At 48.2% G+C, this 26655-nt stretch overlaps 1 protein-coding gene across 2 annotated transcripts in view; it reads left to right on the top strand.

Moving 5' to 3' along the window:
- The window catches only part of LOC120948956 (uncharacterized), a 56363-nt gene that overhangs the window by 4347 nt on the left and 25361 nt on the right, over positions 1-26655 (top strand). For both annotated transcript variants that reach the window (XM_040365840.2, XM_040365842.2), the window contains exon 2: positions 798-1810. The gene's annotated coding sequence lies outside the window, so the exon portion shown is untranslated. The remainder of the gene's footprint in view (positions 1-797; positions 1811-26655) is intronic.

Below are 26655 nucleotides of genomic sequence, written 5' to 3' on the forward strand. Positions count from 1 at the left end.
ACGGATCCGAAACATCCGCATGTGTGTCTTTTGCCACTTGCGGGGAGAGGAGAAGCGGGTGCTTAGGACAGTTTAGGGCTGCACAAGTTGGTTGGTTTACGACGAGTAGACCAATTAAATCGATTGGTGACAAACGCGAAGTACGGTGCTTGGGTTTATAAACATATGGACAGCGATGCGTTTGTGTGTCTTAACGAATGTGGTTATCTTGCTCACAGGGCCATCATTCCATGACGTTTCTTTGTTCATGATGACGTAGAACGTTCTTTTTGGGAAGCAGTAATTCTTCAAAATATTAATTAAGGAAGAACGAAGAAGCGATCCTTTATTAAGATGGGCTTTTGTTGCAACAAGACGCAAAGGATCTAGCTGCACCGGTTCTTTCCAGATCTTATTATCTCGCCTAATTAATCGAAGGGTTTCCTAATGATCGATTGCAACGCTGTCTCCTAACCTTCAGTCATCCCACCTTTATGATGGCCGAGGCGAGAATCTCGCTTTGCTGAAATGATATGTTTATGGTTAGCGGGGATGTGCATCGGGTTAAACACCACCTTCCGCCGTCTGGTTCGTATTAAAAACTCATTTCCTTAATTGAAAGGTTTCTGATCCAGGGCGGCAAAGATCCAACGCGATCGCAAGCCACGATCGATCGAGCCACAAATTCTCAGAGCTTACACCTTTGGCAGTGTGCAGCGTGTTTGAAACCGTTGATTATGAGTGGTCAAACAAAAAAAAAAAAAACACACACACACATTAATGATAACTTTGTTGTTTCTTTGCTCCGTTTTCTGCAGGCTCCTACACGGTGACGCAGTTGAGGATCATCGGGTGCGGAAGACTTTACGACTGCCACTGCACTCCTTCGCAATCTGATCCCCGAAGGTGGCTGCCAGAAACTGGCAAATCCATTAACGTTTGAATTGCTCTACGTATTCGGTGAAACCGATCCCGACCGATCGATTGTGCACAGATCGTTCGTGCCCGGGTCGAACACGTCGTTGCGCTTGATCGGCTGGCTGCTGGCGCCGCCATCGCTGAAGCCGTTTGAATGTTTGTTTTGCTTAATTGTTATTTGTCTCTGTTTAATTAATAATTACTCCACGCCCGTATAAGGGTAAGCTCAAGTGTTCTCGTGATACGGTGGAAGAGACGAAAAAACAAGCATAACACAAAAGTGCAAAACGTACTTGAGAGCAGCAAAAGTCAACGGATCGTCGTCCTTACGGACGTAAGAACGCAAAATATTTTTCGACCTCCAAAAAAGAGTGAAGCGAGTGCGTGCGCGCTCCTTCGACACACAGGATTGCTGCACTGTTTAAATCTTGAAAGTGTTCTTCAAAAAGTTCAATGATAGGATTACGGGTTTGAACCTCAAAAGTGCCTCCTCAACGTTTCCTAAACCCACCCGAGCGAGTGAATGAGAGTGTTTTCAGTGGAGTGTAATAAAGAAAAAAGAAACGAAGAATTACCTTAAACGTTGTGACACCTCATCGTTCCCTTGACGGCTGTCAAAGCAAAACACGGCACGGGCGAAAGAGCTCAGTCAGTGGCGGCGAGGAGCGTAAAAAAAGCGTGTTACTCGTGACCAAAGTGCCGTAACGAAATAGTGCGTGTGTCGGAAGTACGACCCAGCGTGCCTGTTACCTCGATATCCCCTGTGCACTTTGTTTTCGGAAGCGGAAACGGAGCCAGCAGCAACAGCACCAGTGCAGCGCAACGTACGACACAGCTCAATCAACAGAACGGACGGGACACTGAGTACTCAACCGAATGTCACCGTCCTAATGAGCGGAATTAACCGTTGAAGGTAGGCCAAAACGGGGTACATGAAGTATGCAAATTTAGACACGTATGCTTTCGGGTCTTCGGACCGGATTTGGGAGTACTTCCGCTGACGTGGGTCTCCCCAGTCCCCGTTTGCCGCGTGGGTGTGCCTTTTTCTTCTTCGGGGTCTTTCACTCTACCTAACGCAACACCTACGGTGACGGGTACAGGACAGGTACGGTGGAACCGACGAACTGTGAAGGTGACAACACGTTCTCCTATCATAGCGAACTGGGACGCAGGTGTTTCTGTACAGTTACCCGTAGTAGGTTCCTACCAGACAGCGCAATACTAAGTTAGAATCGAATATCTTTCATTTCAATTGTCGGAAGGCGGCTTCATGTTCGTGATCTGATTGTTGCGAGTGCTGTTTCGTCTATTCTGTAAATCTCATTTGAATGATAAATAAACCGTGTGAGACAGCAGTGACTTAAGGCTGCAGCAGGCTTTGTCCAGACTGTTCGTCTGCAGGCAGGCTGCTGCTGCCCCCTGCTAGGGGTTGGAGGATGCAGAGTGAAAAAGCAAAACTGGTAAACTGGTCATTGCCCTCCACTGATTGGGGTCAATGTTTTCGGGAAGCGCTAAAGATGTGCTGTGAAATGTGTTTTGACAGTGACAGTGTTGCTTAATGTCTCGTTTTAACAACACAACTCGTTGCCGTTCGTTGCTGTCCTATCGGCCAATGTGACAATCGTGCTTAAATGGAGTGTTTCGCTGCTAAATGCATGTTAAATGAGTGATCAATTGAAGCTGCACGGAATGGCTGAAACTCTGGGGTTATTTTTTTTGTAGATCTTCCTGAAGCTGATGCCTAGAATTAGATTAGTCATTCTGCGCCCACCGCATTCGATTTAATCGAATGCCCATTACCTTGCTGTCGATGCATAATTGGTCGCTTATGTAATGATGGACGAATGCCACTTTATCCGCCTCTCCCAAAAGTAAATGCAATCGCCCGTACAGCAATTGTCATTCGAAAAGGAGCAGCCTCATTATTCATTCATGTTTTTCTTTCCGAACTGTAGGATTAAGCCCGCTACTACAGCAATCCCAAGACGGTGTGTGCGTGCGTGTTTGGTTTCGATTGGATATGAATATGGAAAATTGATATTAGTCATAATAACACCCGTGTATTGCGCGCGCGATTGTAAGTCGTAGCCTTCATGCTGTGGCTTCTTCTCTCCCTAAATAGCTCTTCAAATCGTTCGGCGTTTATGTTAATGGTTTATTATTTTTTACACCCCAAAACTGTGGGCGTGTTGTAACCTATCGCACCGGGCTCCACTCGCTGTACGGAAATCATTTGCCATCGGCCTCCAGGTGGCTGGCTGTCGATTGGGCAGATTTCCTGCAAACCCGGTGAGAAATGATCGAATGTTAACGAACGGAACCAATCAATTGAAGTGTTTGGAACGATTTGTTACGTTCGTCGCTGGCGGTTCCTTCATCTGGCTGGTCGGTTCCCAGAGCACAGTGTCTTGTTTGAGGGAGGTTTATTGGACGCTGCATACATTCTTGAGATCTGTGTTTAGATCTGTACACTGAATCTGTTGTTATGTTAAGGCCAGTATTGTATACCACCCACCAGAAGCCAGCACGCCATTCCGGCCGGTCGGTTCCAACGATGGTGGTCCAGGGCGATCAATTCTTCCCTAATCGGGTTACCTTTTCGGGAACCGCCTTATGGCGTCTAGTGGACGGGCTAGCTAACTTATGGGGCTAGCGCTAATAACTAAACAGCGCAAAACGCAACGGCCGAACGATGCGGATGATGAAGTTCATCACATTAGCAAACCGGCAGCAAAGATCACGGAACCGAACACGGGCCAGACCTCTTCGCAGGGATGTCTTGGCTAATTGTGGTTGATTTATGCATGCTGACAGCGGGTGCCTACTTCCTTTGGCGATTCAGCCGGCGAGGATCACCTCGGTGCTGGAGTAAGAGGCTGGTTGTAACGACAACAGACGCTGGTCGTAACTGGAACGCTACTGCGAGGATAACTGCTAATGGCTTCGGGGCGGAAAAAAGCAAATGTACCGAAGCATGCATAACCCTTTTGCCTATAGCTGCGAACCGTCGCGCGCATTGGAATTCCTGAGGGGCGTGAGAATTTACGAGCCCTCAGCGGGTCTCATATCGAGCATGTGCCAATATATCGATGGTTTGATGCATAAATAATGCACCACGTGATGGTGTCTTGCAATCAATCTAGGACACGTTGCGGGAGTATCTTGCAGACGGACTGGCCAGACCCCGGACTGGGTTTTCTGCGAAAATCTCCTACCGTAGCACCTGACTTGATTGAACACACACACACACACACAGACACGCTTCCTCCATTGGCTACAGGTATATTTTATTAATATTCATATATATAGAATAAATCGTTGAGGGTTGTTTCTTGGAAATCACTTCTCTGCGAGATTGCGCATGAAGGAGAGCAAAAAAAAAACTGCCCCAAGGTACGATATGTCGTTTTGCCAATGAATGGATGAGATATGGAATGGGGCATGTTTTGCAATATTTCATAACCACAAACAGCATTATTCACGGCACGAACTACTACCCAGGTCCGTGCTGACATGCAGGCAAATGGAGGTAAATGGAATAATAATTCCGGACCAACCGTCTCGAGGGAGCGGGAGGGAGAGAGATTCCAGACATTGTACTATTGCGGGATCCGATTACCTTACTCGATGGGGGTGATAACTTACTCGATTTTCAATTAGCGTGTGTGTGTGTGTGTGCTTCTCGAGTTGTTATTTCATTCTTATAGCCCATTCAATAAATTCTCACTTGTTGAGCAAAATAGCTTCGGCTGAGTGCAGCATGCAAATGCATACACAGCAATTGATCGCGGTGTCATTTGATTAAGCTCATGATGGAGGTGTTAAAAGAAGTGTTTGGATATCATGCTTTTGTTTGTATACATTCAGGTCGGAATGAGGGTTGCAGTGTATTGCTTTGTGAAGCACACAAGGTCAACAGGGATCTTTTCTCCATATTTTATACCATGTTGCTCTATACCAGGTAACTTATTTTCTTACTGGATACTGCTGGATAATGTTCTGAATCTCCGGAGGCTACAACAGACCCCCTTACCAACGGTAATCGGTATCTCACCATCTCACAACACCGTCACCGAACCGTTTGAAGTGTGCCGTTTCTTTCATCACTATTCGCCATCACATTACACCACGAATCGCAGCCAGCATATTGAACGATCCACACACACACACCACCCGCCAGTTATTGCATCGGGCGCGTTGGGACGCGAACCAAACCAGCATCGATCATCGGACATGTTAAGCGGTTAAGTTACAACGACCTTTGCCGGTATGACCGAAACCTGTCATTTTGTCCACATTGCGCACCGATCATGAGCTGCGGAAAAAATAAAACAAAACTCCTCCAGCCCGAATCTGTGGCAGATTAAGCAACTGTTCGCGATGCCAGATTTTAGAGTGGAAGGGACGACGGGGAGTGGACTGAATAAAATAAAAATCATCATACCATCATTCGCCCACCGACCCAGCTAGCCACACACCCATGGGAAGAAGGACACGTACAACAATGTGGCCGGTTGTCTTACGGTGTGTCGTTGATTTTTTTTTTGTGTTTTGGTATTGTTGGTGGCCTCGGACGATAAACCGCCAACGCATCGTGTTTTGCCATTGACACGCGGGAGGGGATGTGTGTTCTGTGAGCTGAGCATTAGGTTCTCGGGTTTTGCCGTACCTTTCAGTGTGCAAAGCAGTGAGTCTTTAGTGTTTCTTTTCTTCGCAAAGGTTTGTGGTGAAAATTTAAAAATGATCACCAGGCTACGAATGATTCATTGCGCACCCGCAACCGCTGACCAAGGGGGTGAAGGTTTACGCGATTGTGTGTGTGTGTGTGTTGAAGTTTTAGAAGAACCCAACGGAAGAAAACAATCGATAATCTCTTGAAAAGATCCACACTGACACACCGGAGCCCGAAAACGGTCCGGCTGGCTTTAGCATTTTGACGGCTTGCTTCGACGTTCGACCCGGTCGCCGGCGGTGTCGTGCGTGGGCGCGATCGAGTGGTTCTTTTTTGATTTTCTTCACCGCACTCCCATTTTCGGACTGGCACACCAAAACCATCGACCATCCCTGTCATCGGCGTCGTCGTCAGCGGTGTCCGGTCAGAAGGGATCCCGGGTTGCTGCAGATACTCATGTGCAGACATTTGCTCAGCTACCTCAATCTCCGCGGTTTGAAGTTGATTGTTTCAGCCGAAGGTGTGGTGTGATCGCATATCTAACACCTTACTCTTTGAGGGGCGTACGGCGTTTCTTGAGACATTCAATGGCTCTGAAGTCGCACTCCCTGTTTCATGCAATGCTCGTTTCACGTTGAAGCTTGATCGTTAAGCAAGTTGAAATTTCGGCAACATCTCCAACCACAGCATTGTGCATGCGATCAAGTTTCGTCCGTTTGCAGGCGTTGGCGTTGGATCAGAATGAGTCAGAAAAGTTCTTGGCGTGTCGGGCTTTAGCTCCCGGATCCCGTAGTGTGGGACAAGAGGACTGAAAATTGGTAAAATCAATTTTGGCACAACTTTAGCAAACAGCGACGATCGATCGATCGAAGGCCTCCGAGATCCGATTTGCAGCTAACCGTACCCAATGAGTCGATGATTTTATGACTCTCGAAACACGCCGAACACAGCAAAACAGCGCGTTAAGCGAGTTCACCGATTTATAAGAGCTATAAATTTAGTCCCGCTAATAACTGACCGATTGTTTCAACGTTCCGGGTGTTGGCTGGCAGGCTCCGGCTGATTTGCGATCGAACTTGATGGTTTGATAATGATGTTGCCGTTGATGGAGTTTGTTAGGATAATGGTTTTAGTGGTAAAGTCGGCACAGTTTTGTTTCTTGGTTTCTTTGTATGCAAATCGACCGATCCCTCCTTCTTGCTAGACATTTGCATTGAGTGGGAGATGACATTCAGCATCTCTAGTAGACCGTTGACTTTCGCGACATGACAGATACAAGCGATATTTCAAGCAATTTTCCAAAACAAACCCCGCTGGCTCTGCCACTCGATAGTTGACGTTTCCCCGCGTAGTTCCTGTTAGGAGTGGTGTAGCATTGACTTCTTCCAATTCCATTTCTAAAAAAGCTCCCCAAAATAAACCAACCATCTCGAGCGAGGATGGAGGTTGATTTCTTCACGCCTGAAGCCACTTCTGGGCACGATTGTCACCAATTGTCTTCTTGCAACTTGATCAAGGTAAACGAGAAGCCACGGCTCACGGAGGATTCGTTTTGGCCAAATTAAACCTCCACGCCGTGTACTTGATAAAAGCAATCGTGCAATTGTGTGAGTGCTTTTTTTTGTTCCCCTTCGGAGCACGCCTTCCGTCTCGAAGGGAAGCCAGGAAGCAGCACATTTGCATACGTCGAATACGCGATTGTCAACCTTTCACAGCGGGTTTGGCTCCCGTACGCCGAACACCATCCAATTCCCCCAGCGTGTCGCCCAATGTCGCCGCGGTAACCTCTGTGCGGTGCGACTGATTACGCGAACGCTCTCCACCAACGACCTTCAAGGTCGTCTGCCTAGCGCCGGTCATATTTCTTTCAGCGCTGCGCCATCGCACCTTCCGCCGTCGGCTTGCGTCGATGTGGCGAAAACATTTCACCACGACCTCGAACTTCTCCAGCCACACCATCTTTCACGGCGTCACGCACTCGCAGGCTGTGGGTTTTTGTTTGTTTTGGAGTTATTGGGATGTCCGGACGGGAGGCAAGATCACAGACTGTGCGAGACGGGACGTTATTTAACGCTATGTGTACGCATATACTTAGCGACTTGCGGTGCGGTCATACGGTAATAACAACAACAACAACAACAACAAAAGCGAAAAAAGACCCCCTTCCCGAAAGTTGCAGCAGAGCATCGGTGGCCAAGGCGTAAGGCCACCTGGATGGCGCCAGTCAACAGTCGCCAAATGGTCGTTGTAGCCTTGCGGTACACGGGAGCCACCGCTACGATAAAGGTGGCTCGAGATAATTATAAACGTCCCTTTCGCTCCCGTTCTCCCCTTTTCCCGGCAAGGATCGGTACGACCACTTCCAGAACCAGTACGACGCAACGATCTCGATCTCGACTCACTCACAGCCCCTTATACGCTTGGCCAAGTCACCAGTCACCAGTCACACAGCACGACTATAAAATATTACCAACGCAATGAGAGTTGCCTTCAGTTGGTGCCTGCCGTGTAGCTTATTGCTCACTCGCTGGAACAACACACGGGACACCGTTCACCCTCCCCGCACGAGCGGATGGGGGAAAGGGAAACGACAAAACTATGCCCAAATTTGGCACTGCCCAAAGGTCGCGCGCATGTGCACATTACTGTCCCCTCACGACCCCTCCGCCGTTACTCGCAGTACGGGATCTGCCTTTACGAGCCGCTAGCTTCCGATGACTCAGGAGGACGACGACGACGACGACGACGACGACGGTCAGCGTTCTACGATCATCCCCAGAGCGCAACCGTGACGCAGCGCAGATATGGCCATTATGTAATGAGGTTCCATTATGATCCTCCTTCTTCGTATGGAACGTGCGGCAGTGTGTGAGGCGTCGATTACAACCATCGACGGTTGAAGGTTTTAAATGCGATGCGTTTGTTGGTCGTACTTTGTCTGTCCGCTTGAGGACACCCTGTGGTGCGAAAAAAACGCAGCAAAACACAGCCAGGCATGCATTAATCTGACTGCCGCTTTGACAGTTTCAGCGATCAAAGTCGTTGCCTGATGGAGATAAAGCTAGTAATAAGGATAATACTGCCAGCACAAGGGACACACGGCGCTCTGTGCTCTGTTTTTATTTACAACATAAGTGCTAATTGTAACGCTTCAGTGGTACAAATAATCTTTTCGAGGGTACGATCACGATCATGATCTGTCGGTTGCCTCGAACTGATTACCTTGCTATTACGATCCTGATACGTCTGACACGCTGATCGCCCTTAGTAGAGTGTGACGGTAGAATCAAACCGAAGAGGATAAATGAAGTCAGCGGTGTACATTTAACTTAATTGGTTCATGATTATTTACTGGAGATCGAGAATTGAAGCTAGGATAGGATTAAGGGTGGAGACGTAAGGTGAAAGTGCACGTGTTTATGATCTTTAGAAGAAGTTAACGTAAGTGAAGTTCTACCTAATTGTGATCAGGCGTATTATTTTTGCAATCACTAACTTGTGGTCAGCTCGAAGACAAAAAAAAAGCCATAAGTCAGCTAAAACATATGACTCGATCCTGCAGATAGTCTGCTTTTCATTTCGTACGTACTTCCTTGTTGTAGCATCTCGTTGAAGAGCTGCAATAAATCAAACGCTGTCGATACACGTACTACTTTACCAAGCGATGCCACAAATTCTCCCAGCTTCCCAGCACCACAGTGCGATGGGAAACTGCACACAGCAAAATCGGTCGTAAATAGGATTAAATGAGTGCTCAGCGAAGCTTAAGCTGCACTTGCTGCATTGACCTCCACACTTTGTTTCCCCCGTCGTCAGTAACATCTCCAGTTTATAACGGGGTCAAACCGTGAATTGCCTGCCAGCGAAAGGGGCGCACACTACTTCAGAAGATGCCATGCATGCGTCACCATCCTCCCCGGGGTCTGGATTGGAGGAGGATACATTTACGCCAATAAATAAATCGCATCGCCATCGTTACACGTACTGTTATTAAGTAACAGGCCGATATTGGTTTGGAATTGATTGTGTACAGGGGGGCGGGTGGTAGATGTGTTGCCATTGCAAGACCTGTGCACTAGAGATTCACACGGGCAGTAGCATCAGAGTGGGCATTTCAGCATGCAATAAACGTTTGTAGATGCTAATTCACTACTGTCGACGATAATGATGAGTGCGGCGAGTAGATAAGCCTTTTACTTTTTTTTAAAATACACAGTGTGATTGTGTACAGATTGTGCTGACCAGTAGTACTAGTTGGGTCACGCTAGGCATAATAAACACTGCACTACGCGGATTAATGGAAAGAAAGTAACCATTGAGCGTTGATTCAGAACCAAAAGGTCACCTCGATCAGTGCGAGTTCGTCATCGTGGCCTTGCTTGGAATTGATTGATTAATTCAGTGGGTCTTGATGTTCAGGATGCATTATGAACTGGACGATCTCTGAGCATCATCCTCACCAGCAGCAGCAGATTGCCTTCAAGCCGCCTTCGATGTACCCTGTGTCTCGACTGAAACCAGCTATGCAGACAGTGTCCAGACGAAATTCCAAACCTCGGACGTGAGCATATGGTGCATTCTTCGACCTCGGCTTACGTAAGCCGTACTAGGAAGTGGGGAAGAATTCGCTTGCGCTTCTATGCTACGCTCAAGCAGTACTTGCACTTCAGCTTATCGCAAAGCGTAACGTAAACCATAATGGTGCTAATCCTGCTACTGCAAACATATGTTCCTAGAGGCGGTGAGAGCAGTGCGCGCTGAAGTGGTGGTTCGAACCACTAATTGATTGGCCTACTCGCCATATTCAATCGATCGTTCTATTTCTGCGTGCGAACACACACGAGCTCAGCACACTTCAAACCACGGTGGACAATGAACTCTGGAACGCGCAGTGTATCCGGCGGAGTTACGGTGCCGGATGCCACACCTTGGTTAGAATGTTTCTTTTCTGGCCGAGGTGTTTTGAGCTGGCGAATAGATCGATGTTTGCAATAGGCTCCCCGTGTAGGCATGTACGTTGCCCCCAAAAAAAACCCATTAGCATATGTTTGACTTTGAGTTTTGATAAAAATGATGGCGCATTCTTTTCATCTTTTGGGTTTAGGTTCGGACGACCTTGTGCGATTTTTTTTTGCTAGTAAAGCAAACGTATTCTTTTATCTACAAAAGAATACCTCCAGTATGGGTTTACACATAGTGAAGTACACATGTTGAGGTGGCGCAACAGGCAGGTTCCAAAAGATTTTGGGATGGATATATTTTTGTCAACCTCTTTATCTCTCTCTATCTCTCTCTCTATTTCTCTCTCTCTATCCCTCTCTCTCTTAGTTCTACAGACATACAGCCAGCAGCAGCTGCTCGCCAGGCTGTCGACCGGAACTGTTCGGGTCCGGTTCGATCCGGCGTTGGCGCCATGGTCGTTCGCTTTCCTTAAAAGGACTTAGCTCGACTTGATCTCGCGTCCGCGATGTCCGCGAGAGATCATAGCTTGTCTCACCCCCTTCTCTGTACGGGTGCCCTTCTTGTCGATCACCTCCTCATCGCATGTTTTCGCTTTCTCGCTTCCTCCCAGAGCTTGCCCGTAGTCCATCACTGCCCGTTGGTCTCACATTATCGCACCTCGCTAAAGCTGGTGATCATTTCATCCCGCTCCCTATCCTACCCTGCGCTATGCCTATGGCCGGCTGGATGTGTATTTATGTGTGATCATCATGGAGGACAAGGGCAAACTTCCACCTTCGGTTTTTACCTTCGGCTCGAATACTGACTCTGCACAGCAGCAGCAGCGTGCGCTCCATCTTCCGATTGTGGTTGTGGAACAGTGACACAAAAGGGGAGGGGGTGTGGGAGAGATGGAGAGTGGGAGACTCGGGGGAACGAGTGGTGGTGGAGTGCATGCGCATACGATGCTCGCCACAGTTGGTACTGAATTTAATCATCTCCAATCGAGTCCGCAGATCGATAATTTGCAGTTTGTCTGGTGATTTATTGGAGCAACGATGTGTAAAGGCGCGACACGGCCCAACAGTGATCGCGCCTGCGAGCTACAAAGCGTCGGCAAAAAAGCGGTCGCGCCGAGGAAAGGACCCACCGCACTCATCAATTTGGAGGAACGCGGGCACGAGCGCGTGCGTCTATCACGCGCTATTTTGATCGCCCCGCGGCAAGGCTCATTTGTTGCGTACATATTTGCATAGGAACGCGACCGGTGAAGCTGCCAATTTCCACTAGGTATGTGGCTAGATTGGGAGGGAGGGTTTACTGGCTGCCATAGCACGATCAGGGCGCTCCGCTAATCATGGGCTTAAGGAGCTCGAGCTGGCCCGGGTGGTATAGCGCTTGATTTACTAGCTTTCGAGCAACAGGTGTAACCCTAACCCTCGCGCTAACCGTTCAGCAAAGCCAGCTAACTAGTGCCAGCGGGTGGTGTGCTCAATTAAACTAGTCGCCAATTTGTAGACAACCCCGTTAAGGAGCCACGCGGATCAGGTTTCGGTGGCACCGGATTCAAATGAGGGCGAGATTTGATTTTCGTGAACCAATGTGGGTACCGGTCAGCAATTATCAGCTCATTTTCACCTTCGGTAAAGACCAATTGCTAGCCCCTGCCAGGGGCAAGGATGAACCGGTTGCCATCTACTTCAAGGCGAAAAAAAAACACAGACGGACGATTCATTCAAACGCACACTGGCTGTGGTCATCCATCATCGGAGGGACCGGAGGGTACGGCTCAGAGTTCAGCTCAAAGTTCCATCGCGGGACAAGTGTCACCAGATTTGTCCAGCGTCCAGTTTTCTGTTGATGGAGGCGTCCAATTTCGTCCGCTTGCCAATTAAACGTCACACGCGCCCGTAGGTTGCGCTCGGTGGGATACAAGATGGATTTGAGCGATGATTTGCATAAAAGTAGAAAAATAAAATAAATCTTGCTGCTCCCCCGATACGTGAGGGTCCATTGCGCAACAGAAGCTTACGGCTAATTTTGCTGGAAAAAAGCATGCCCCGTAGTAGAAAGTTTCAATTTTTGGCGCACTGATTGAGTAGAGATTGCGAAAGAACCAGTATTGTCCGCTCACGCGTCAACCAGGTCGCCGTGTACATGTTTTGGGGGATTTTTAACAAGTCTCCAAAACACAACACCGGTCCAAAGTCTAACGCACGCACACCCGCAAAGACAGCGCGGGCTGGGAGGCTAATACGGGTGATGTCTCATTACCCCTATGCTATTTCCGGTCTCGCAAACCGGAGCCAACCTGGGTACTGGCACCATAAATGATGTCATACCGATCGTTCCTCGGTAGCAGAGAGAAGAGTGGCCCACAGTGGATGTGGCAGCTGGTGGGGCCTTAACGGGTACGCCAACGCGCACGGTACGCGATACGCAGCCCAGCAGCAGCAGTAGGTGAGGAGGGCCTGTGTGCTGCTACTACCAAATCAAGCTGCCTCTCTACTTGCTGTGCTTAGGTTAATAGACGTAGCCGTTTTCGCTGGCAACGTGAGGGAAGTTGCTTTCGGCTCTATCACTCGGAGGTGTTTGTTGCCTTCAGCACGTGGCCCTGCTGCGCGGCCTGTTCTTGCGTACACTGGGTACAACTCACTAGATTGCGCTTAGAAAGCTTGCCAACTCAAACTGCTGGTCCCTTTTTGCGGCCGTACTTTGCACAAAATGGTTCGCAGTTTCTGGAGCTCCTCATTCATGGATTCGGACGGGTGCTTCAACCCTCCCCCCACGGCCTTCATAGTGTTACATTTCTCTCTCTCTCTCTCTCTATCACTCTGTTACAGGAGACACTAGAGCACGTGTTATCGCGAGTAGGCCGCAAGCATGGAGCGTGAGGTTAACCGGATCGGTCGGTTGACACCGTGCTGCGTACGCAATGTGTGTCTCTCTCGTTTGCCCCCGTTTTTGGGGAGTATCACTTCAAACGATCGCGTTTGATTGGTGGCCACGCTCTGGGGTCACGCATGCCGAAAACTCATGAATGAAATCGATTCGTCACTGGGCACGTTGTGTGGTTGTGCGTGTTGTGGTCACGGGTGTTGAACGTTGGCTCGTTGGTTAATTAATTGTGTGACGTGCGTCTCTGGTAACCGAATGGGGTGCATTTGAAGGGAAACTGAAGCGGTAGGATGTGTCTGATCTTTTCGAGTTTTGAAAAATGGATCATAACTTTGGAGCGATTGAGTTACAATTAGTCACAAGGGGGAGGCCTTTTTCTTCGTGTAGATGGTATCTCGTCGGTTGTTTCGAAACGGATGTTGATGATTCGAGGTCAGATAATTAGCTCGGAACATCATCTATCTTTTCTCTCTCTCGCTCGTAACATAGTGTTTGGTTATTGCGTTTGATAAATTTAACGAATTTTTCTCCTTTACATCTATTTATTGCACCCCGCGTACAGTGAAATCCTCATACAGGAACACAGGATACAGGAAGATCGAGGTAAAATGCACGATTCAATTACTTTACCATCTTTACTTGCACTAAATCATCTCCCACCGGATCATCGTCTTAATGTGAAACAATTGATGCTAATGAAATTACGCTCGCAGCCCACGATAGCCATGCCACAGCCAAGCAATCGGACTCGATTTCACCATCCTCGTTGGCATCTGGAAAAACACGTATGAGCGAGCACCGATGCATGCAACCCTTTTCACACCCAATAAAACCCATTCATCATTTTGTGGCGTCCTTCGAAACCGCCGCTGCTGACCTTTCTGCGCGCGGTGCCCGGGGTGAGCCATGTGCAGCAAATTGGTCACGCCTTTCGCAAGGGGGGGGGGGAGGGTCTGCCGGAGGTAAACTGCAGCCGCGCCGCTTCGATCCGTACCGATCGGAAGATGCTTGCTGTACGCCAAAGGTTACACGCCACTATCGCGCGCAGGAACAGAAGGAATAGAGGAATGTGTCGCATGGAATTGTGCTTCCAGCCCGGGCTGGCACTGGCTGGCGCCTAACCGGGACGGGGGACGGGTAAGGGTTGTCACCGCGCTAAACGCATAAATTACGCGAACGCGAATAAATTAAGTTATTTACATGTGTGTGCCCGCGCACGGTTCTTCGCTTCATTTGCGTTGTTTGAGCTTTTTCGGTCGTGCGATCACAGCAGTGCAAACGGGATGAAACGGTTGAATGTGTATAGCACCGACTGAAAGGGGAGCGTTTTCGTACGCGTACGAGGGTCGGACACCCCTCATCCCCAAGCACCGTGCCGCGCGTAATGCATTTGCAGTGCTCTTGGCGTGCCACAAAACAATGCAGCTTTCGGGGCGTCTAATCTGCACGCGATCGCGTACTACCGAGACAATGGACACACACACACACAAACGCGCGCGTGCGCGTGCACCCACTGGTTGGCCGAAGGGTTTGGCCGATGCAAGTGCAGTGGCCAATGCGGGAGGCATCCGAGTTCGGGAAGGTGCAACACGCTGATTGAAAAATAAATCACCAGAAACACGCAAACTGGCCAATCGTACCGATGGAGGGATGCATTTGTTCCAAAGTCGGCAAAGTTGGCAGCAGTTTATGCCGTCTGCTTGTTTTCCAAAGTTTTGCATAACACATTGGTCAAACACTATGAAGCTGCCAGTGGAACTTTTGGACGAAGTGCATAAGGTTCAAACCATGCTGTCCCCTTCACAACTGCACAAAACGAACGACACATTCGCCTGGGGGTGTAGTTGACGCCCTAAAAGCTTCACGCTTGCAATCCAACCGGCGCCAGGGTGGTGGTCGAGGCCCTCTTTTCCAACGTTCGCAACAGGTGCGGGAGCGCCATAATCGAGATATGCACATCATTGTGATCGGCAATAGCTGTGTGTTGGATGGGCACAACACACAATTGAATGGGCGATAATTGTTGTTCCATGCTTCGCGGATTCACCGCTGCTCACGATTTCCCTCCCGGCTCTGGCGCACCTCGGTCGTCGTTCTCATCCCGCGTACGACGTAGAACCAAAATCGTAGCAACGGGCGGGAAGAACACGGATCGACGGATACGATTGAAGGTTTGCTGCTTTGTGTCCCGGGCTTGGGGTTTGAGACCTCCCTCCATTACTGTATCATTAACCCGATCGGAACCAATTTGAAGTCGTTACGATCGATAGGTTAAGCTTCGGTAATAAATGGCGTGTTTGTGATCGAAGTATATATTCTCGCAGTGACGATCGGTGATAAACCACGCTGGAGTACTACTAGATGAAAAGGAGGAGAATTAAACTGTACATCGATCAAGATTAAAACATTAACATCTACACATTAAATAACAGCGGTGCTATATACTTAAGGACATAAGGTATCAATCAGTTGAAGATGCACCATTTAAGCTGTTGAAATATAGCACACATATAAAGCTTCGAGTATGTTTAACTCCATTGGATGTAACTCGAATCATAAATTGAAATCAGTTCAATAAAATTAAGCTTGCGGGCCTTGTGTCCTATAAGGCAATAATGTGAGGAATTAATAAAGATTTGCACCACCATCGATCCTGTACTAATTAGCGCCTTATATCGCCTGCTACAACTAAGCCCCAAAACACTGTAAACAATTGCGTTTCAATTTATCGTCCCATCTACGGGTAGTTGTTTACACGCTTATACGCTAGGGAGGACGCAATAAATTCTACCCGCGACGCACTAAACTTCTCATAAACTGTCAAAGGACATCCTCCAGCATCCCCAAAAATGGACGGTGAAGGAAGCGTTTAGGGTTGTGAGAAATGTATGCCTTCAACCTTCACCCTGCCCCCGGCGACCGAACCAACACCGTATCGAAGAAGCACGCTGGGTGAGAAGCATAACTCCACTGCTGCCATGATGCCGCCTTCCGCCATTCCAACGAGATATGTGCCTTGACCGCAAATCTCGCCCCCCCCCCCCCCCCTTCCTCCAGTGCACGGTGTTGGACATTTAACAAACACACACACGTTGGCCACCACGATTAAAAGCACACCCGCTGCGCTCTCTTTCCGTCCGTTTCGGCACGATACGGAGCCCCTTTTTCGGAGCCTGGGCCACAGCCAGGGCCATCTCGCGTGAGCTCGCGCGCTCGCTGGTCATTTTGTCCGTTTTTCGCCCGTTAATCATCGGTTCGCGATCGCCAACCAGCCGGGTTCATATTCATATCGTTTTCTTTCGCATGTGTATGTGGCGCCGGGCAATAAATCCGCGCGTGCGACAAATAAACAAAGTTACGAGTCGACCCTTACGGTGCCGGCTAACCTTCAGACAAAGTTTGAGAGAGAGATAGAGAGAGAGAGAGAGAGAGAGATAAAGAAAGAGAGAAAGAGAGAGAGGAGGGTGTGTTGAGGGTACAAGAAAATCCGATCTTCCGGCGTTAATCGTGCGCTCGCGCGAGCCGTCGCGTACAACCTGCGTCCCAAGTCCAAGTTCGCAGTACAACAGACGGTTGCGCTGCCAATGCGAGAAGGGAGCAGTGAGGCACAAGCATGAGGCAAAGGGAGGGGGAGCGCAACACAGAGGGTGAGGAAAAAATCATTCCTTTTAGGGAAAATTCAAGATTTTTAGTGGTTATGCGCAGCCTCCGTTGCTTCGCCCGTCGATCGCCAGCCGGGTGTGCAGGCAGGTATGAATGGCTGAAGGGAGAGAGAGAGAGAGAGAGGGAGTGAGAGATGAGGTACCACATCCTTGTACCACAGTCAGTTTCTCCCCACCGGTGTGAAGGTGAGATGAGCGGCATATGGCCCCGAACTCCATCAATGCGATTCCTGCGAGGCTGCGGCGTGGTTGTTTTGGTCGTAGTTGTTTCCTGTTTTTCCACTCCTCTGTGCAAATGTTTCGCGGTCACTGGACCAGGCTGGTCGGTTGGTGGAAGCAGGGCACGGTCGGAATAGCAAACATGTACAGACCTAACAAAAAAACAAAAAAACAAAAGTTTCCATTTGTTTTGTAGTTGTTTGTTTGGTACGTGAGTGCCAGGACATGATGATGACAAGAGAGCATGATTGCTTATCCGATGAATAATGATAGACTTATTTTTAGGAGCTTACCCCAAGGCCCCAAGGGGTCTGCTAAATGGCAACCAAAAGTGGTAGGATGTATGGTTTTTTTTGTTGTCAAAAACAAACATAAGAACCCATATAAAAAGGTTTCATACACAGCAGCATTTTTTGTTTCATTCATCCTGACAAATAATGCATTCCTCATTGGTGTGGTATGCGCTCAGTTGGAAGGTTCCTTTTAAAGCCCCACCCCAAGTGCAGCGAGCGAAATAAATGCTAAATGCGTTTAACGCACATCTGCACGTGGCCAGTAACCCCCACATATCCCGATCATGTGTCAATTTACGAGCTGCAGAAACCCTGATCCTGCCCTCCGGGAGATGTTTCCCTGTACTGTAATGCCCCGCTCGGCCAACAGTGGCCGTGTACCATTCGTCCCGCATACGAAACCAAAACCACTGGCAGCAAAAAGGTACTCCCTCTCTGCCGTACTCCTTGACGGTTCTTCCTTGACTGCCCCAGCCGTAACGACGTCGAAAGTCTTCATTACAGTCGTCATGGAGACGGGAATGGGACACGAGAGGGCAAGGAAGTATCATCCATTCTTCGGCGCTGCTGGCTCAAGGGGTTATGAAATATGATACACGGGGAAGGGCACATTCGGAAGGTTGCTCATAAATTATGCAGTGTGAAGATGTTGCTTTGTGCTTCTTCCCTTCGACATCATCGCCATCTCTTCACAGCGCGCAGCGCGAGTTGATAATATAATTCCGACGATGCATTTCTTGGCTTTCCTTTCCGTTTCTGATTCATCCAGCCGTCCTCCTCCTCCTCCTCCAAGTGCACATGCTGATCATGCTGCTGCTGCTGCATTTTGCAAGAGAAGGGTTAGGTTTCTCGGTGCGGGCTGCTGGTAGTGCCCACATTTCGGGGGTTTGGACCACCCGAACACGGGGATGCTATTTTGGCACTGTACGTGAATTGGCGTGTAATTGATTCTGTGCCCAATTAAGTGATCGTGCTGGGTAACGAGAACCCACAGCGGAGACGATATTCTTGTTACAGGGAAAGGAAGAAAGCAGTTTTAAGGCTCCGGAGCGTTAATTAATATTACTTTTATGCACAAAATATCCAAATGCCGAAAATATGTGTGCGATCGTTATCCTTCGAAAGGAGCAATATTTTTGCGTGTAAAAGATTTTTCTCTGATTAATAAACGGAAAAATTTTTAATTACTTTTATTTACATTGAAAGACAATCTTGAAATCTTAATTAGGAATAATCGGAAGGGCATAACATCCAATGAAATGCAATAAAGTACGCGATCGGCACATGAAGCGAACTGTGTCCTCCGAAGGACAACATTTCAATTACTTCCCGACAGCCGACAGCTTATTTAATTTCTTTATCAATACCGCGCACCGACCATCGCGTGTTTGTAATGAGATAAGAGGAAAGCGTTTCTAATACCGTCAGCAGTTTTATACACTGAAACAATCGCTCGCTTTGAATAATTCATCCGCTGCCATGCGACAAACGGCCACCCACCACTCCACCCGTCAAGTCGTTTCTAATGAACAGGCCCAAAGAAGTCATTAAGAAGGCGGCAGCTGCCAGAGTGGCCTACCCCTCAACTCGCGAAGGAATGTGCTCGGCCATTCCCCCCCCCCCCCAGCGTGTGAGTGTGCAATCGATGCGTTTGCTGAGTGTGCTGAGGTAAACGTTTGCTTCTTGCCTACTTCCGATTGATCGGTGTGATTGTGATGATCGAAGCGGCCCTTCTCTCCCTTCTTCTGCCTGTCTGTCCATCAATCGCCATTTATCTGTCATCATCTGATGAACAAATTACGGCAAGGACGCGTTGGGACACTTGGGTGGGAGCTATTAGCCAACGTTGCGGTATGTTTAGGGGCAGCTCCGTCGACTGGAAACTGGATTGAATGTCGACGGTCTTCTCAACACTTCTAACGCGAGAAAACAAAAAACCAAGCCAAACTATCTCGGATGGGAGGGGGAAAACAGTGCACGGCGCACACATTTGCCAATGCCATGGCTATCTGTCTCCCGGGATCGTTTCAATGGTCTGAGTGCGCCGAACGTTTAAATTTCATTTTTTAAATAATAACCATGCAATTCCTCGCACACACACACTCACCGGAACAGTGAAACCCCTTTCAGCTTCCAGTTCCTCGTGGTAGAGCTTTAACAGCGACTGCCCGTGAACTGTTTCGAACAGCTGAGAATTGGCAGAATCCTCTGGGCGGCCTCCTCTCACCTGATGCACCTGTTTCGATCGGGCCCATTTCAACGCCCTTCCAGTGCCCGATCGGGACCATATTTGATGGCAGTTGCAGCCTGTCACTGTAAATGTTACGTCCATGCGCCACAAATCCCTCACCGCCGGGTGAAAGTGAAAGAAAAAGCGTCCTAATGCTCGAACCCTAGAACAACAACCCCATACCCCTGGTGCCGTGGTTGAACATACGTACCAACACACCATCACTTTCGCACGGCGGCATTGATTGGCGACGATGTGTGTGTGTGTGTGCGTGTGAGTGTTTTACGTGTTCACGATCAATGTTGTTTAAAGCTGCTTTTAGAATGTAAAAATAGTGAATGAGAGAATGAAAGAGAGAGAGAGAGTCGCGAAGAGAAGCGATTGTTGGCGATTGATTGTTGCGTGAGAAGACCCGTGGCCGCTTGCTATGATCTTGCAGTCGGTTCGTCGCTCGTTGCGGAGTCGCCTCGAGCTCTCGATCACATACGGCTTATTGCAGCGGCGTATCAGCGCCGTGTCAAAACAGCTTGTACGGACGGCTTTACATCGGCAAATAAAGGTCAGAGCGGAGCGGCGGGTAAATTTAAGGGCTGAGAGGATCGTGGCTCCAAGCGGGATTCTAATCCTTGGCAGGGATGTGAAGGTCTTCCCCCGTGCGCCCTTAAAAGGGTCTTCTGGCACATTTTTTCCCCCGTAATTATGGCTAATTGTGGAAGCGCACAATGGTCGGCTCTTCCACAGACATGCTAAACAAGCGAAACCTAAGCGCCACATTAGTTTGAGTTTATTAATAGGTCCGTAATGAGGTCCATTAAGGAGTGTGGATAAGATAAACGGAGCGTTATTAGGCCGTCCCAAGATCCCCCAGCCCATGGAAGGATCTTGAGGGGCGTCGTGCAATTGTGTCACGATCGTCACAAACCGTGCGATACGGCCCGAAAAAGGAACGGAAGGAAATGGATCAGTTCTTAGAGACAACGCTCGCCCCTGCTAGATATAGGGTTGGCCTATATTTGCAAATCCGTGTGCTACAACAAACTCCCTCAAACACACACGAGGCACACGGTCGCCCATTCGCAACAGCACGTAGCGGTGTAGGTCAAGGTCTTGGGCACGGTCAAGATCACGGCGTCAGATCAGGCTGCGGCAGGCCAGCGGCAGCGCGTCATACGGATCACCTTTTTGGCCAGATTTGGAAGAGCACGCGGAAACGGCATGTATTTCCTCCCGTCCGTAGTGTCCGCACACCGTTCCATTGCAAATCCCTTCCCCCTCTCAAGCACTGACGGACTCTGAAGCCGGGCAATCCGGTTCACAACCGAAATGGCAGGCACAGCCACACGTCAGCTAACGAGGGGCATATTTCGCATGGCATTTTCACAAATATGGCTATATGGCGCCATTGACTCGATGAGCCTCGAACGTTGTTAGCCCGGCATCGCGAAATCTCTGGAAGGGTTGATCATACGCCGTAAGCCACCGGTCAGCTGCGGTTGTGACCTTCCGGTTGTGGAGGAGTAGGACCATCATCATCACCATTTGCTGGAATGGTTTGAATTTCTCCCTTTTTAGTGGTTGAGTTTTTCGTATTCGGTTTTACCACCCAGCTCAACAGTGCGGTGCTAATGAACGGCCTTGTCGCGATGTCACGTAGATTTGGCGTGCGGGCTCGATGCGGTAGCGCCGAGAACGCGCTCGCCAACTTCAACTTGACATTGACGGGCAACGAATTTGAGGCCTGTGGTGTGTGTGTGTGTGTGTGTGTTTGCCGGAGTACTTTCGGGTTCGTATGCTAATGTTGCAAAGCGTTGGAGGCGTCGAAGGCCTTCTTCTGGCGTTTGTACTAGGCATGGGACAATTGTGCGAGACCTATGCCGCACACTCAGTTCATTATAGTGTGCGGTTGATCGCCGCACGCGAAAAAGTGAACGGGTAGGTCTTCCGCACGCATACAGAACTAACTGAAATGTGCTCTGAAAGAGATGCAAGATAACTGTCGGTGTCAGAGACTGAACGAAAAAAAAAACATTCGTTTTGGGTCGGCAGAATTTGTCACACACAACGACACAAGAAGATCGATCGCACTTTGCACGAGAAAGAATGCACATATTGCTAGCGTGGTCAGATTGATCAATCGCACACAGCCGCACAAAAAGAACTCCTGCCGCACACTGACCCCATTCTGAGTGAGAAAGAACACTCATAGCCGATGGGTCATTCGCACACAGCCGCACGCGTGTTCAGTTGGGTCAGTCGCACACTACCGCACAAAAAGAACTCTTGTCGCACACTGCCGCACGCGCGTTCTGTTAGTTCGGTCGCTCACTGCTGCACGCGTATTCAGTGGGGTCAGTCGCACACTACCGCACTCGTATTCAGTGGGGTCAGTCGCACACTACCGCACAAAAAGAACTCTTGTCGCTCACTGTCGCACGCGCGTTCAGTTAGTTCTGTCGCACACTGCCGCACTCGTATTCAGTGGGGTCAGTCGCACACTACCGCACAAAAAAAACTCTTCCCAACCAGCATTATCGCGCGATTTTTATGTGTATGTATCATTTTTCTCATTCTAACATTCAGAAAATTTTTCATTCTGTCTTGCTCTTCTGGGTGTTGGTCACTTTTTGCTCGCAACTTGGCTGTGTCACTTCAACCATCCTCATGTTTCATATGGCTCTTCTCTTTCCATCGTTCGAGAGAAACTCTTGTGTCTCGCTTTTCTGGGACTTTTCCAATTTCGATTGCTACACCAAGCGTTCACGCAAGCGATCTTCTCTCGTCCGCTCTTTGTATCATTGTACAGGTACTCCCCGATATACGCTATTAATGCGGACCGGAGGCAATAGCGTATCTCGAATATTAGCAAATGTCGAGTTTTCAGTCAAATTATAGCTAATTTTCATATAATTTTGCATGAAGTGGTAGTTTTTAGCCACTAAATTAGTTATTTGATATGATTTCAACTGAATATTACAATTGTACACCTTATGAAATGGTTTTTAATATTCGACCAAAAGGGAATTTATTTTGAATTTGATATTCGATGTGCCAAATTAGTACTACTTGTTCAAAGAACTTTCAAATTTAGAAAAAAAAGCTTATAGCGAAATCGCGTATATCGAGTATGGCGTATATCGGGGAATACCTGTATAGCCACACGAGGAACGCGCTGCTTCGCGTTCACATGAAGAAGTGGTAGTGTAAAATCAAGTTTGTAAGCAGAAAGACGCGTCGATGCGTGCTCGTTTTTTCTCTCGTGAAACCAGTACGGAAAAAAAACTATTTGGTAAGTACAGCTTTTAATAAAGGATTATATCAATCTGTCTTAAACTGAATGGTATTAATAATTGGTGATATAAAACCAATTTCGTTTTCTATAGCAAATCGTAACACACGCACAAACGGAAGTGAGCACGGACCACGATAGAAGTAATCAATTGGTTGGTAAGTATTATGCTTCGCGTTAAATGGAACAGCGGTTTTCAAAATAGATAATATTTCCCTCTTTCATCAGCAGTGCCAAAAACAAAAGGACAGGAGAGGCAGGAACGATCATTCAACGCGTTAGCGCCGGACGAAGGAGAAGCGGCAGGAAGGCAGGAACGATCCTCCAACGTGCTACCGCCTGGGAGAGGAGAAGCAGCAGGAAGGTAGGGACGATCATCCAGCACGCTAGCGCAGCATCTGGGAGCAGCGAGGGGGAGGCAAGCAGGAAGAATTTTTAACGCGAAGACAACGCTGGATGAAAGGAAGAACGAGGAGAGAAGGCAGGCAAGACGGGTACGTGTGTATCCCGCAACGGGTTTTCGGCAGTGTGAATTGTGTGAGTATTGAAAAGTGTATGTGTGAGTAGAGGTAAAGTGGTAAAATAAAGAGCGAATGTGTGGAATGGAAAAATGAGAGAGAGTCTGTGTTTGTTTTGGGAGAGAGGAGAGAATGAAAGAAATTGAACAATAATGTAGCATACAGAAACTACATGTATGATACACGCTGTTGCACCGTTGCAGAAACGTGCTCTTTAGTGCTGCTAATGAGCACGATTTGAGAACGTTTTGAGCCCGTTTTTTCTCATACAAAATTGTAAAATGTCGCGCGATAATGTCGGTTGGGAATTGTCGCTCACTGTCGCACGCGCGTTCAGTTAGTTCAGTCGCACAAAAAGAACTCTTGCCGCACACTGCCGCACGCGCGTTCAGTTTGTTCAGTCGCACAAAAAGAACTCTTGCCGCACACTGCCGCACGCGCGTCCAGTTAGTTCAGTCGCACAAAAAGAACTCGTTAAGCGCACAGCAACATAAAAAAGAAAGCTTGTAGATTTTACTCGTTTAGATTAGCTTTCGTTACAAATCAACTTAAGTATATACAGTTTGTTCTCGAGCTACGTTTTCTAAGTTCTTGTGTGCAATTAGTATAATTGGCTCAAAGGATTCTCAAATGCAAGATAAATTACTGTTTTACCAAAAATTTTAGAGCCTCTTAAAAACCAGAAATTTTCAAATTTTCTGCATGAATTGTGATACATAAATGGTTTAATGTAAAAACCTAGTTACCTAGTTATGTATGAACCACGTATCTCGGACTGACGGTATTTATAATTAAAAATGCAGCCTTAAAAGCAATAACTTTTTGTTCTTGCATTAAAATCTCGATAAAATTAAACATGATATTTTAAAAAATGGTACTTAGCTCCAATTGAGCGACTGACCTACCGCACGCGTTCAGTTCATCATACTGAACGAACTACATCGCACGCGTTCACTGAAAAGAATCAAATTGCCCAAGCCTAGTTTGTACGGAATATGTGTTATTGCACCCTCAATTCCACTTTGGACAACACGGCATTGATAAGTGGCGTTGCACCGGTAACGTTGGTCGTTTCCCCTTATTAGCGTTTGGTGTGAGTGATGCCGACGTCATCAAAAAACGTTGGGTATGAATCACATTGCTTGGGCGCCGGATACGCTCGATTTGGTCATCAATCAATTGCGCTTGCTTTGGAAGAATTCCATCCTTAAGGGTGTGTGATGCATACGATTGCTGGTGCTGTACCAGTAAATTTGCATGACGTCAGTTTACGGTTGCTCGATTGGACTGGTTTCAGGTGTTTAGCGATTATCTTCTTCAGGCTGCATTCGCCCTTATTAAGCGGTTGTCGTTTACGGAATGGGAACGTGTCATTTAGGAATTAATATTAGAAGCCGTCTATGATAAGCTTTTCTTCGATGGAACTTCAATATTGTTTTAAATAAAAATTTTTTAAACAAATTTAAAGAAGCATTTCAGAACGAACAGGCTCACAAGTCTCTTCTGTTAGCAGTATTGTTGATCAAAAATAAAAACTATTATCAAAGACACAAAAGCAATTGCAAGCTGCAATCGGCCACATTATCGAATTCGAAGATAAAAATTGAAAGTTTTGTTTTATTTTCGTTTTTTTTACAACGCTGCCACCCAGCTTTTAAGGCAAAAGGAATGTTCTTCTACCATCATCATCATGTTGGACTCTGCGCCTTGGGCCATCTCGAAAACTGGCGACCACCACTAACGATGCGCTCTTGTCTGCGAAACCTAGGACCTCTCTATAGGGCCAGCGAACTGATGTTTGGCTTGCGGGATGGGGAATTTGGTTTCCCATTTGCTTATCACCGTAACGATCATCCATCCGAAATATGCATCCCACATTACACACACACACACACACACTCTGTTCGAGCATCAAAATTGTTACGAATGGAAACCCTGAAACGGCGTGAGCATTCCGAAACGAGGGCACTCCAGAGAGAGAGCCTCAACTAGAGCCTCAAGTCGTATTACAGCCCCGGTTTGCTTCCCACATATGCTTCCTGGCTAGTATCGCATAAATCAAGCTACGTTCGCACACGGTGGTGGTGACGGTGGCCAAGAAAGGGCGTCGATGTTTTAGCATGTTTTTCGTTTTATTTACTGTGCAACACCACCACCGCCCTTCAGCCTTTGGGTGCAGCTGCTGCTGCTGCTCGAAGAAAGCGATAGCAATTGGAATGTGTATCTTGCCCCAGTCACACTCTGTGTTGTATGGGCTTTGTTTGGGCTTCCTTTTGTTTCTGTATGTTCCTCCAATTGTACTCGGGAAGGATGAAGCCAACACACCACAAAGTTAGTCCCACAAAGACACACACACACACACACACACGGTCGCCACTCAATGAAACTTTCTCTCTCCCGTCGGCCCCGCGATTGCGCGCGACCAACCTTACACGCGTGCCGTGCAGGGTGGGAACCCAAACACATCCCCGTCATCGGTCCCGCGCCGTGGCGAAGGAAGAAAGTGATCTATCTTCCCGATCGGATCTACCCGAGCAATGCAGGCTGCGGCACACCCCTATGGCAGGACCTGCGCGTACACCGATAGGCGGAAAGGAACGCCCGGGTTCTGCCCGTGGTCTGGTTTGCATAATGATGCACGGCCCGCAACCTACCCGAACCAACAAACAAATGCCAACCGTACGTACGGCGGGAGCAGCGATCGTGCGCTATGCGTTTTGCCCGGCAACAAATTTGACAGGTGAAATCTTGCCCACCCGTCTTACTCCCGCCTTTTTACGCTACTATCACACAGTCCACATCGCGGGTTGGTGTCTTTCGCGCTCGTGACAATCCCTGAGACAGTGCGGAGCCTTGCTGGAGAGTTGCTCCGTACGCCGATGGTGCATTATTCTGTGCGGCCCGTTGTTCCGGTTTTGTCACTGGAATCCACACACACACACACATACTGCTTCCTCATTTGGAAACGGCCACAAAATGGTCAAGATGCTGGAAGTTTGCTGGCGGTTGATTTGGCGCGCCCGTCCGATCTGCCCGGTT

Source organism: Anopheles coluzzii, chromosome 2, assembly GCF_943734685.1.
Source record: "Anopheles coluzzii chromosome 2, AcolN3, whole genome shotgun sequence".
In the NCBI taxonomy this organism is placed as follows: domain Eukaryota; kingdom Metazoa; phylum Arthropoda; class Insecta; order Diptera; family Culicidae; genus Anopheles; species Anopheles coluzzii.